The 9932-nt window shown below is 44.5% G+C and overlaps 1 protein-coding gene across 2 annotated transcripts in view; it reads left to right on the top strand.

Annotated features, from left to right (window-relative positions):
• The first annotated feature begins 12 nt into the window (after positions 1–12).
• The window catches only part of HDLBP (high density lipoprotein binding protein), a 39269-nt gene continuing 29349 nt past the window's right edge, over positions 13–9932 (top strand). Inside the window, exon 1 of one of the 2 annotated variants that reach the window (XM_050308716.1) lies at positions 13–161. The gene's annotated coding sequence lies outside the window, so the exon portion shown is untranslated. Of the gene's footprint in view, positions 162–199; positions 217–9932 lie in introns of those variants that run through there. The other variant, XM_050308718.1, reaches the window with a different exon arrangement.

The raw sequence follows: 9932 nt of genomic DNA, 5'->3' as shown, positions 1-9932 counted from the left end.
ACCCGGCGCGCATGCGCCGGCCCCATCGCCATAGCAACACGCGGGGACGGGGCGGGGCCGCCCGCATGTTGTAGGTCACGCACATCCCTCTGCTGCACCAAGATGGCGGCCGGGCCCTCGGCCTTGTACCCAGCATAGGCTTCGCTGCGGGCCGACCAGAGGTAACACCGGGCCCGGCGCCGGCCGCGCGGGAGGGCGGGGGCGGGAGCGCCTCAGGTAAGCGGGAGGAGGGTGCGGGCCCGGCTCTGCGGCCGGGCGCGTTCCGCCGCCTGCAGCAAGATGGCGGCAGCAGCGAGACGGGCTGCGGGCGGGATGTCTGGCGGGCGCCCGGCCCCGCTCTATGGTCGCGGCCGCTCCCATTGGCGCAGCGAGGGCCACGTGCCGCCGGCGCCCCCCGCACCGCGCCGGGCCGGGCCGGGGCGCGGGGCCGCCCCAGGGACCCGCTCCGCAACCCGAGGTCCCGCTCCGCCGCCTGGGCGGCGGGGAACGCTCCGGCGTCAGCCCGGAGCCGATAAAAGCCATGAGTCATTGCCCCGCTTCCCTTCCCTGCGGCGGGCGGGCCCGCCCCGCCACTGAGGGGACGCGGTTGAGGAGGCGGTCGCCTTCCCCTCTCCTCCGGCCGGTGGCGGCCCTGTGCCCCCGGTGCCGGACTGCTGTGGGCTCTCAGAGTGCTGTAGTCTCCTTGCCCACCGCCCGTGGGCCCGAAAGCTGAGGCTGCGCTGTGGGCCGCTCTGCGGGAGGGTTTTGGCCTCACCTGTGGCACTGCAGGTAGCGCCAGCCGCCTCTGTGCATGATAGAGGGGAAATTCTGCCTCTGCTGACCTGCTCTCTAGGCCTGCAGTGTGGTTTTATTGGGGGTTATTTATAGACCAGGATGATCCAGCAATCCAGCAGCGCTGAAGAGGGTTAAGCATGGGGCGTTGATGATTCTTGAGCTATAGCTGGAGCAATGTGACACATGATAAGTAACGCTTCCCATGCTGGCCTTCCCCAGACAGTAGGGAAGGATTCCCAATTGGCACGAGTAAGTCTTTCCACTAAAAGAGGAGAAGCAAGAGAGCAGATCGTGCTGGAAATGTTGGTAATTGAGACAGCAGTTCCCTCGTAACTGGTGAGATGAGCCAAGGGCCCTGAATTCACAGTTCTAAGTTTAGAATTTGAATCCAGGTTCTTCACTCTGTGTCTGGGAAGTAAAGATTAGTGACATTCAGTCCCAAGGAGTTTGAAGGAATTTTCCTATGCTGTTGTGTAATGACAGAAAAATCTGCACACTGATATGTGCTGTATTGCTTTATCATATGATTTCTGCTCGGTAAGGCGAGTGAAGCTGCTGCCTCATGATTGAGTCTCCATTTTTCCTGCTGCTGCTATCCAAATGCTAGACAACTGTCTGCAGTTAGAAGACAGATAGTAGTGTGGTTTGGGTTTCTTTTCCCCCAAACCTGATTTAGAAGTGGTATTTCATGTATTGTTTCATAGGTGGGTTGGATATCCCTCCCTGTGGTAGAGGAATATACATCAAAGATGAGGCAGGAAAGGAAGCAGTAACCTAATGTGTAGCTGTGTGACTGCTAAAGCTCTCTATTCTCCAACCCTTTGTCTGTTTAGATTTAAGGTGTTAGGAAAAAAACAGTCTTCCTGTTTATACGTGGATTTTTGTACAGCATGGCCCAAATCATAGGCGAGGCCATCCACCAAAAAAAAACCCCAACCTTTTTCATAAAAGTCCACAATAGTATAGTTTTTTCTGGATCAGAATGACAGGCATAGGGAAAGCTCCCACTAGATGTGGAGGTAACAGTACCTGGCAGTGTGTAACTGGAGTTGCAGAGGCAGTGTAACCAGCCAGCCTGAGCTTTGCCATTGTGGCAAAGTACAGGAAGCCCAGATCGTTCCCAAAGCAAGTTTTCCAAGTAGCTTCTGAGAAGCTGTTAAAGATTGCTCCATGTCCTATATAAATCATTCTGGTGTTTTCACTCCTGGTGGTGTGACATATGCTCCTGTCTCCTTTCTTGCAAGTTAAGCTGATTTCTCATTGTCTCCTTTCTCTGATCTTCCCCAGTTTTGCCTGAAAAGGAAAAAAAAGCATGATGTTACTTCTTGCAATTTTAAAGGTTATTATGTTCCCCCTACCTTTCCCTTCAACTGGAATTGGATCATAGTGTTGTCATTATGTTGCATAGCATAGTGGTAATAATAGTAACTTGGTTTTGGCAGGTAAGGGCGGTTCTGAGTCAAGTAACTGGTCGTTTTCCATTGATATTAAGCTACCTCTGAAACCAGTATGGTCTGTTAGGAGAGAGCTCTGTAACCTTGGCTTCATAGCTGTTATCCAAGTGAGAGACATCCCAGACAAGTCAGCATGTGTAGTTTGCACCTTTTTGAAGGAAATTGGGATGTTTACTGGTTACAATATTTCAGGTGATACAGCCTTTCCCAAAACATAGTCTTCTCTTTGTATATAGAAGCTTGCTAAGCTGGTACAAATGCACTTAGGATTGTGCTGCAATGAAAATTTGGGTAATTCACCCAATCACTACAAGTCAGATGGTCAAAATAGTCAGCAGTGGCACTTGGACCAGTCCAGAATGTTCAAACTGAATGTGGGGGGTATGTGGTAGGAATCACAGAATCATTTAGGATGGAAAAGTCCAGCCATTAACTCATCACTGCTGTGTTCACCACTAACCCATGTTCCCAAGTGCCTCATCCACACATCTCTTGAACACTTCCAGGGATGGTGACTGCTGGGCAGCCTATGCCAGTGCCTGACCACTCCTTCAGGAAAGAAATTTTTCACAATATCCAATCGAAACCTCCCTTGATGAATGAACGGTTCATTTACCATGAGTGGGAGGATTTTGACAGTTTGAGCCATGGGTTTCTGTGGAGTATCAGATTTATGTGAAAATGTTGCTTCTCTTTTTTAAAAAAAGTCACTTGGCAATGGTTCAACTTTGTTTTGTATTCAAGAATTCTTCAGAAGGAAATCCTCAGGCCTGTCCTGTGTGGAGCTTATAAAATGAACCTTAAAGTGAAATGGCAAGACTGGCGAGTGTCCCCATGGGTGTTTTGAACCCTTATGGTAATGCTGTTACAGTCTTGATGAAGATACACAAAATAGTTGTGGCTGCCCCATCCTTGGAAGTGTTCAAGGCCGGGTTGGATGGGGCTTGGCACAACCTGGTCTAGTGGAAGGGGACGGATCTGGATGGTGTTTAAGGCCCCTTTCAACCCAAAACAGTCTGGGATTCTGTGCACCACTGATGAAGTTGCAGTGGGGATTTTTAAAGTGGGCTGAGAAAGGCATGTTCATCCAGGAGGTAATGAGGGTAATGAGTCTGGCTTGTCCAAGAGCACATTACTGACAGACCCAGAGCCTACAGAACTTTTGCAACGTGTGTCTGTACAAGAAGTAAGTAGGTGTTATTTGTATTAAAATATGAAAACAGATAAAGAAGAGACAGGAAAGTAAAACCCAGATGCAGGATTAGGCCTCTCTTCCTAATTACACTACCCTTGAAAGTAGAACTCTGTTGTATAGCTTGATGGGCTTTGCTGATTTTTTTTTTTTATTTTACTTACTGTTTCTTCTAGGCCTTTGGTCTAGAAGAGTCTGTGTTGCCAGGGGGCTGTGGTATTGACTGTGGGCTGTTGTGTTTGGAGTGGGAGGGAGGTCAGTAGGGCCTGTTGGGGAAGGGATTGCAGAGGATGCAGGGGACACCAGGAGCTGGTCTCTGCCCCCCAGGTGCTTGTGATAGGCTGGTCATTAAGGCAGGAATCTAGGGCTTGTTTCGAGAGTTCTTTCCATTTTAGAATTTTCTAGTTTTAGAAGAATAATTCTGGATTACAGGTTTATCCTGGATGTGGGATTACACCTGAAAAATTTCAATGCATAGCTTTATATTTATCTGTCCTTTAGCTTTAAAATAAAGACTGTTTATGTCCTAAAAATCTGCTATTAAAATCTTATGATTTGCATTCCTATCTTAAATGGAAAAGTCCTGCATGCCTAATGATTCTAGTGACCATTTTCCCTGTCTTCCTTCCATGAACTCCTGTTGCCTCTTAGCTCTCATGGTGTGACTTCAGTGAAAGGCAATCAGAGAGTCATTTTGGGAAAAAAAAAGTGTCAATAAATGAGGAGGACAATTTCCAGCCAGAGCAAGGAGGGAAAGGCTTCTTTATATTTAGCATATTTTATGTGTATAGAAGACTGAGTTGCTAGAGGCTTTATGTGTTTAAGGTTTTAATTATAACAAGGAGAAGTAGTCAGGCAGTGATGAGTGTTCCGGGTTTATTTTGTTTGATAAGAAATGTATATTAAAGCTGAAATGGTTCATTTTTACTTCACTTAGGTAGTCTTTAGTGTTTCTACCTACACAAGCTCTCTTATTTTCCCACTGATCTCATAGAAATACGGGAATCCTTTCTAGCAGCTGCTGTGTAATACAGATACTTTTCTTTGATCCTCCTGGTAAACATCATTTATCTCTCACGACTGGTTTAATGTTGTTGAATCTTGCATCTGGTGGATCTTTCAAGCCTTGAAGATATCTAGTAATATTTTGCTAATTATTACTGGATATGCGAGCACGTAAGTAACTTAAGTACATTTAAGTACTTCCTGCGGGTGCAGAGGGCTGGCTGTGTTGCTGAGGCAGCAAGGGAAGCATGTTACTCTTTTGTGAGGAGCAGAGGTTGGAGCAAGGAGCTATGTCCAGCTAGAGGCACAAAAGAGGCCCTTGCAAAGCAGCAGACAGAAAAAAGCGGGGGAGAGACCTGAGAGAAAAGATGGACCACAAAAGGCTCAGTTAGAGGAAATCATAATGAGTTTAACTTCAGTGGAAAAACAGCACTGGAAGAAGGAAAGGGATTGGTTCAGTAGCTGTAAGGCACCGAGAAATGATGAATCACAGGAAAAGTTTTGCCTTTGAGGGGATTGAATAGCACAGCAATATTTATGCAACCTCCCTTAAGTGACACTATTTAATTTAATTGCAAAATAACATGGATTTACTTGTTGATGCAAAATGGAAGTAGTACCAGATTCTCTTATACAACACAGCATTTGGAACTGTTTTCCAGCAGTAGTTTTACTGTCTTTCCTGAAGACCTTTCAGTGATGAGAGAGAATCATTTGGGAGAAGTTTGGGGATAGAATGGATAGATTTGTGTAGCATTAATGGAAGAAAAGAAACACCCATACCTCCCTCCCCCCCAAAAAAAACCAACACCAGAACAAGCAAACAAAGCAAAACCAGGAAGCAGAATTCCACAATGGACTTGCTTATAAACATATGTCAGCATACGATCATGTCTGGTAGAAGCATCCACACATATAACTTGTGTGCACAGCACACCTTTCGCCTGCATGAGAAATACCTGGGAATGAGAGTTTCTGCGAGTGCTGATGATATGACAATCAATGCTTGTGTGCTGTAGCTATGAATTCGGCAACATCCCAGCAACTAACTGGGTTTTAAGGAGGAAGGACTTGGAACCCTGTTGTGTTTTGGCTGTTACTGTCTGTTTGGAGGATGCAGGACCCAGCTTTCTCCCTGTGTTACTAGGTGATAGTTGCTTGTTGAGATCTGTGGCAAAGCCCATAAGGTGCCATCTGACCTCTACACAGGCCAGGGGGTAAGGTGTGTATCAGGACTCTAGTTTAAAAGGAAGGTTACAGGTATCATATCTCACAGTAAGTAGCATGAGGCAGGTATAGCTGATTTTCATAAAGCTAACCTCTGGCATATTTTTCATCGGAGATTGGATAAGTGGAATAATCTTCTTACATCATTCAACTTTCAGGCTTGGTTTAGGGTATTGGCACACAGCATGGGCATCACTCCCCTGTCCCCATCCCCCACCCCTGCTAGTTTTGGTTGAATGGTATTCTAAAAGTTTTGCAGTGAGTCTGAAAAGTCAATAACCTCCTTTTTCAGAGTAATGCTGACTTCCTTGATGACCAGTGTTCTATTAGGGAGCAGTAGCACCCCTTGCTGGTTTTCTTCTACTTGTTTCTGGTCTTGTGTTTCTGTCTATCTCTGCATTCCTGGCACTGAGGATCAAACTGGATGTTTCACAAAATAAACTGAATAATTGCCAAAGATGAGTGACAAACAAAGACTAGGGCAAGCTGTGTAGCAGGAACAGGGACCTCAGGCATGGGATGGGTATATGGGTTGAGTTAGGAAAAAGGAAGAGAATAAGAGTCAGAGTTAAGATTTCCCCATTGGCAGGGACAGAGGCAAAGCCAGGGAAAAACCCCAGTGGGTCAGGAGGGCGGGAGTGATTGAAATGGACTTGTTGCTGCTCTCCCCAGAAATTGGGCAGCATTTATATGTCTCCAGTGGGCACTGGAGGTGGTGTGGGCTGCCTGACCTCCCCTGCCCTTCCCAGAGAGGAGAGCAGGACTCTGCTCTTTGCAAACCAGGCCCTGGCTGTTTCCATTGCGCAGTAGGGAGTAGATTTGCTGTTATCTCTGTGCAAGTGATAAAGCTGAATGTAAACCTGTGCCGGAGCAGTTGAAAGGAAACCTGAAAAGAACAACTCCCAGAGCAGGCAGGGTAAGAGTAGGGATATATTATGGTTGGCCTGTTAGTGTATATGCCTTTGTTTTCAAAATTAATACTTCAGTAGTTGATACAGCCTGCTGGGATTTAGGTGTTTGGTCTTACAAGATCCCTTGGAATGTCTGGAAAATAGCAAGTTATAGGTATATGACTGTTGCTTAAAAGTAGAGCTGCCTATGTAGCCTTGAGGAAACTTAAAAGTTGAGTTCTACACCTTGCTCTTATAGTTCCATGAAATTAAAATCCTGAGTTCATGACTCTGTTACTTGCTGCATAATTGTAGGTAGAATGAGAGCAAGCAGTGAATATTTACACAAGGTTAGGAGTTCTTGCAAATTTGAGAAACCCCTCTGTTGTATTTGAAAACTCCTCTTGCTCAGAACACCACTCTGTTAATCCAAAAGAAAATAACAAGGTGAGTGGAGGAGTAGGCAGCATGAAGTATCAAACCAAAAAATTGTACCTAAAATGGCCCACATACCATTTCAATTCAGCCCAAAGATGAGCAGGGTGGAACTGAGAACATTTCAGTTATGAAAAGGAGGTTTAAGCGTAAAATAATATTATTTGTAACAATTAGGGGAAATAGTTTTACTCTGAGTTCTCGCTATCTCCCTCTCTCTTCTTTCATAGCAGGCTTAGAGTGGCCTTGGAGATTTGGAAGGGAAGACTGTCTGGTTTTTTCACTGTCAGTTTAGATCACTGTGATGTAATTCTGTCTAACACATGAAGAGCCTTTTGCTTGGCCTCGTAGAGATTAGGAATTAGTGCTTGTCTGTGGATGTGCTGAGCCCCTGTTGCATGTGCTATGAATAGGACAAAGGGAAGGCAGTGCTTAAATAGTGAGGGTCCCAGCACTGCTTTTCCAAAAGGCAGTTGGAATCAGGTATTTACTTTAATGCCTTTTCAGAGGAATTGTTGCCAAACTGAAGATTTTTTTTTTTCTTCAATTTGAAATAGTTCCTTTCCTCTCCAAACAAAGCTCTAGCCTCCCCTGCAAGTTTCAGGATTTACTCTTTTGAGGGTTTTGTTTGTCATAATAACACTATCTTTTCTGGGTCGTAATTTCAAACTGCTTGTTGCCACTGAAAAATAGAAATAAAGAAAAATGTACAGAATTAGAGAGTTTTATGAAGCCACGTGACTTGGGGAAGTGGAACTCAGAGTAAAACATACCAGAGTGCATAGAAAGTTTATAAAAATGGAGCTTCAGCATTCTCTTGAGTCTTCGTTATCCAACAAACATTAGAAACTGAAGAATCTTTAACATATTTCAAGGAGCCTTGAACCACTTTGCTTAGGTTTTTCTGTACAATACCTGGTTTTAAAGTAGTTAAGCAAGATTATGAAGAACTGAAAACCAAACAAAGCAGACAAACCCAAATGTCTGTTTACACTTTTGTTTAAGTTGCAATTTTTCCATTGCCTCTCTGAAGAATGGCATTAGGGAGGTCTCATTTGGTTTGCCGCTTTTCTTCTTTTATTTCTTTTTTTTTTTTTAATTTTATTTGCTGTATATATTTACCTAATTGTCATGAAAATAAGTGGTTGTTGTCATCTTTATACACTGCTGGAAGCAAGTCCTTAAATTCTGCCCTGCAAAACATGACCCTAAGAGTACCTGGAGGAGGGTCTTAGAGTGTGGTGACAGGGTCGAACTAAGGGACACAGTTGACTTTAACTGCCATATGTTTAGAAAATGTAAGTTCAGGTCTTGCAAGTCCCTTGCCTTTTCAAGTTAGGTGATGTATAGTGCATGAGAACTGCTGGCAGCATCTCTTTAAAAGAAAAAAAAAAATTAAAAGTTGCCACGTGTTCATTTAAATTGTAGCGGCCATTGGAGAGGGAACAGGAGACACTGAAAGGTAAACAAAAGAACTCCAACCCAGTGAAGGTGGTGAAGTGAAAGTTTTTCCTTTTGAAGAGCAGAAAGAATATAGTGCCTGCTTTGTTCTACAGTATCTCCAAAATCCTTGCTGTTTGGGTAACTGGGATACTTAGCAGGCTTTGGGAAGTGCCTCTCAGCTCGTTACTCGTTGAAGATTTTTGTTCTTCTGCAGTGTAGGTTGTGAACAGAGAGCAGTGCTGCAGCACCACTCTGAAAGTAGCTGGATGTGATAAGCACGCAGTGTGGTGGTAACTTAAACTAAAAAGCAAGTTCAGATCAGCATGAAGAGCCAGCATTGAAATTAAAGGCTCTAACTGCAAGTAAGAAACCTTTTTTCATTGTAAGGATAATCAGGTGTTGGACTGTGTAGCTCTGAAGGTTTTCAAGACCTGAGTGAGGAAAGCCCTGAATACACTGGTCTGACTCTGTTTTGAGCAGGATGTTGGACTAGAGGTCCCCAAGACTCATCCCTCAAACCTGTTGCCACATATTCTGAATTTCTGTGATCCCGGCAATGTATTTGGAATCTTTGTTTTCTGAATTTCTTTTTCAAGTCAATTTCTTTTTCTTTCAGTCAAGGCAGTGTTTTGCTTTACTGTGAAACTGGAAGATACTTTATCCGTCATGTTTATTCCTCATGAAAGTGTTTATTTGCTCCCCAAGGCCAAGAACCTGAAATTTGTTTCTACTCCTTTGCACTGTCTCCTTGAAAGCTGAGTTTATGTAAAATCAGATTTCTCTCCCAGTGAAAGTGGAAGGGCAGACTCTGACCTGTCCTCTGTGTCTTCCTTTTGCTTTGCTTTTGGACTGAATTTATTAAACTGTCTATTGACTCTCTTCCTCATCTCTGAAAAGGCATTTTTTTTGTCACAGCACCTGACATCCAAGGATCACAGCATTCTGAACAACCTGAAATGAAATAATGAGTCCACAGAATAAATCCAGAGGCTGTGTGTGCACAACCAGGGCAACCGAGAGGATTCCACTGGCCAATTGACTAAATCAGCAGCAAATCTAAGTAGAGCTTGAGTTTCTTGACTTTTTTTTTTGCATTAAATCTCATTTTCTCAGTACCCCTGTGTAAAACCAGCAGCTTTTCCTCCCTCTGCAGTCAGAAGGCCTGAAGCTCTTTGTTCACACTTGTCCACACCAGTGAGTTACTCCTGTTCTTCCTACCTATTCTGCATGCCCCTTGTTACAGAGCACCCTAGGATAGGCTAGGAAGGGCAGTGTATGTCTTCTTTGCTAGCTGATGGTTGCATAAACCATGTTACCTTAATAAACAACCTCTTACCTCAATAAACAACCTTACCAGGAGAAAGGCAAGTTGCATTGCACTCACCTGGGACCCTTTATTTATACCACCCAGGTCCCATGTGAGACAAACACTCGTCTTCATTCTCCCGCCCTCCCTTCTTCACAACATCACTAAATGGTTGGATTTGGGATTAGGGTCTACACTCAGATAGA

Source organism: Myiozetetes cayanensis, unplaced genomic scaffold, assembly GCF_022539395.1.
Source record: "Myiozetetes cayanensis isolate MyiCay16 unplaced genomic scaffold, myiCay2020 scf13, whole genome shotgun sequence".
NCBI lineage: Eukaryota > Metazoa > Chordata > Aves > Passeriformes > Tyrannidae > Myiozetetes > Myiozetetes cayanensis.
Note: the sequence above shows the minus strand (reverse complement) of the source record. Positions and strands in the feature narration are given on the sequence as shown.